This window comes from Triticum dicoccoides, chromosome 5B (assembly GCF_002162155.2).
Source record: "Triticum dicoccoides isolate Atlit2015 ecotype Zavitan chromosome 5B, WEW_v2.0, whole genome shotgun sequence".
NCBI lineage: Eukaryota > Viridiplantae > Streptophyta > Magnoliopsida > Poales > Poaceae > Triticum > Triticum dicoccoides.
Genome location: NC_041389.1, coordinates 660,004,127 through 660,007,637, shown reverse-complemented (window position 1 = coordinate 660,007,637; position 3,511 = coordinate 660,004,127). Strand labels below are relative to the sequence as shown.

At 45.5% G+C, this 3,511-nt stretch overlaps 1 long non-coding RNA gene across 1 annotated transcript; it reads right to left on the bottom strand.

The window, feature by feature from the left end:
• Positions 1-520: 520 nt before the first annotated feature.
• LOC119306552 lies at positions 521-1,974 on the bottom strand. The gene is made up of 3 exons (XR_005148977.1): positions 1,495-1,974; positions 731-779; positions 521-649 (listed from the first exon to the last, which is right to left on the bottom strand). It is a non-coding gene; the product is annotated as an uncharacterized LOC119306552 (long non-coding RNA).
• Between the last annotated feature and the right edge of the window lie 1,537 nt (positions 1,975-3,511).

Genomic DNA, 3,511 nt, shown 5'->3' with positions numbered 1-3,511 from the left:
TTGGGGTGCGAAAGGTTCTTGAGGAGCTTCACTTCTTCCTCAAGTTCTCTTATATGCGCCTAATCGTAGAAACAAAAGCCACAAATCACCTCACATGAAGGAAAGCCTCAACAACTAAATTGGTAACCAAATCGGTCGGAGAAGTGCTACTCACTTGGGCCTTACCACAGCTATCACTTGCATTACACTGCTATGCATATACTAATCATTTGAATTTATTCCTAGAAGGTAAATAAAGAACGGAAGCTTAAGCACAACCACTGATTTCTATCAACTTCCCAAAACAAAGCATCTGAAGATATATTAATATGCAAGCCCAGATTCCCATATACTTTATTATGGGAGGAAACAACCATATCAGAGATAAACATGAATCATCACTTACTTTTGCTGTTGTTGTTGGAAAGAGCATGACTTCCTGATGTGTGCTTCGTTTCGTTCTTCTACAACTGAACTCTATAGTAAAGAACAAACTAATAAGGCACACACTCAGTACTGGTAACATCTGTAATTGATGGATGGTAATTATATTCGAACGCCCTTGGAAAGGAAACATAAACCTGGGTTGATCGACGCTGTTCTGAAACAGCTGTATGCAGGCAGTGGAGATAGTTGAGCAAGCTGCCATGCTTGTGACAAAGCGGCTAGTCTATACATATGTGATAATTAAGAAGGGTTCAAAAGTTAGCGTGACAACGTGTATAATATCAAAACCGAGACATATGTTTACCATCAACATCTTCAGAGGCATCTAACTCTTCTTCCTTGACCGTTACTTCCTGGAAACAAACAGCCAAGCTATTAAATTGTTTGATTTCACTGTATTTAATTTGAGAGGATTAACTGTAAAGCATCGTTAGATTCCTGAATTTGGTCTGTTTAGAATGAGTACACACGACAATGTGCAGATGTACCAATCAAGCATCCGTTTATACTATCCAGGAACTCAGAGTTTAGTAACTCTACAGCATATGATAGCAGGTAATATCTGTGGTAGGGCGTATCTTGTACCAACAAGAATGATGTCAATTTGTTTGTAAGACATGCATAATCACTTTTCTTAGCCGACTTGAGGCTATAATGAGAAGTTAAAAAACACTATCTATTATAAATTCTATTGTATGGGGCATGCAGACATTTAAAACACCTATGCTTTCTGACGAAATGAATGGTAATGGCTGATTACTAATTTCCTAAATCAGTTTTTTTCTTCAAAACCTAATTCGCGGATAAACATGCCTAAATGGGAAAACGGAGGGTGGATGTACAATTATGACATCTAGCTCATACAGAGGCATGAAGAACATCCTCTGTTCGCATGACCAACATGTACTGTTCTGTCAGACTACAAGATTAAAACAAACACTTTTGAAACCTCCGTTTACAAATTTAGCTTTTGTCAGTGGGTAATAGAAATACAAAATCATGTCACGTGCTCTCTTACACAGGAAAATCAAACATCAAGCGTGACTGTATTTGAGAGAGAGAGTTCACCTTGTTCATCTTTATCAATCTCATTCTCAAAATTCTTCTTCTACTCTCCACAAGTAACCAGAATATGAGAATCAAAATTAGATTATCAGAAAACTGGAAAATCAAGGACGCAGATGGGCATCACAGATTGGAGAGGAGGAGGGAAGAAGCGAAGGTGAGGAGGAGGGGCACGGCTGCTACCGGCTTCAGAGGGTTGCTCGCCCCCACCCTTGCTTATGCTGTCGTGGCCCTGTCTAGGTCAATCGGAGAAGCTCAGGTGGTCGCCATCTCCCCAACCGACGAGCGCCCCCAGCTTCTCCCGCCTGCACGCACCTGCCCGGCCTTTCTCCTCCATCGCCGCTGGTCCGGTCGACATCTCACAGGCTGAGCCCGAGCAGGCCCATCCCCCTCGACTTGTGGAGGCGGCGGGGATATTCCTCCCCAGACGCCCCCACTCTCTCCTCTTCCTCCTCCCCCGTCTCATCCACCCCTCCTCGCCCTGGATCCGAGACTTGTGGGCGCGGAGGCGAGCTTCTCCGGCGGCAGCGGCGGCAGGAGAGGAGGCGGGGGTCGCGGGGGAGACGCGAGGGCTAGGTCACCGGCATCGGCGGCGAGCTTCTCCGGCGGCGGCGCAGGAGAGGAGGCGGGGGTCACGGGGGAGATGCGTGGGCTGGAGCTGGCCGGAACTGGCCGGCGCTATGGGGAGAGAGAGGGGTTAGCGAGAGAGAGAGAGAGAGGAGGAGGAGGAGGAGGAGGCGACTGGGACGGGAGGCGGCGGCTAGGTCTTCTCCACGGGGGAGGCTGCCTTTTATACGCCTGGATGCGAAATTACGGAAACGCCCCTGGCGGGGCATGAAAATAACAGGCGGTGGCATGAGTACTGTTCATGGCGAATTAAAGGCGACGTGGCCACCTTGGTTGTGACTACGAACCCTTTCATCCTTTATAAGTTAGATGCGTGAGGGCCTTAGCCCATGTCTGCTTTTTTTTCTTTTGAGAAGATAGCCCATGTCTGCTGCATGACTCTTTGGGCTTTTATTTTCTTTGTTGGTTGCATGACCGTTGTACTAATAAGAACGGGGAGAATAATCAAGGCTTTTGTTAAGGGCCTCTTGCTAAGTTGTTTTCTGTTGGGATCATATTGGTGTAATTTTCACGCAAATTCTTGATCTCGCATCATCGGCTAATGTAGTTATGTGTCTCTTGTTCTGTTCACTTTTTGTTGACCCGTTCGTGGTGCATGTCTGTTTTTTTGTTGGACTTTTGTTTTTGCTTGGGCTCTTGTGAGCACTTTTTATCTGGTTTGCGTTGTAGAAGTGGAAGAGGCAGGCTACGTCGTTTGTTGTTGTCTTTTGCTAGATGTGAAATAATTACCTCATATCTAACTCTATCACCATAGGATGAAAGCCCTTTAAGATTTGTTCTCTTCTCTCAGCACAATGCATTTTTTTTTCTCGTTGTTGTTCTTACGCGGACTACGCTTGTACTAGCTTGTTTCACGTATCGGCCCATGGGACTTCATTGAACGTCAATTTTTTTCTTTTCACATCGTTTTGAGGATGTGGCCGATTTTGCACGTATGTGTAGCTGCATGCATGGGTTGTAAGCAAACACACCCTGCAGCACACTAGGCCATAGTTTGTTTTATCCTAGTTGCAAGCTCACGCTTGACTCACAACTAGGCATGTGTTTTTTATTTCATCTCAGTTGCAAGTCCACCTTAGACTCGCAACTGGGACTATAGTTTGTTTCATCCCAGTTGCAAGTCGAACCTTGACTCGCAACTGGGCATGTAGTTTTGTAATTTTCCCGGTTACAAGTCCACAATCGACTCGCAACTAGGCTCATAATTCTCCCAGTTGATGTCCCAGTTGCAAGTCCACCCTTGACCCGCAACTGGGACCATAGTTTTGTGGTTGTCCTAGTAGCAAGTTTACCCTCGACTCGCAGCTGGACATGTTTTTTTGTTTTTTTGTCTCCGTTGCAAGTCCACCTTCGACTCACAACTGAACTACTAGTTTTTGTTGTCCTAGTTACA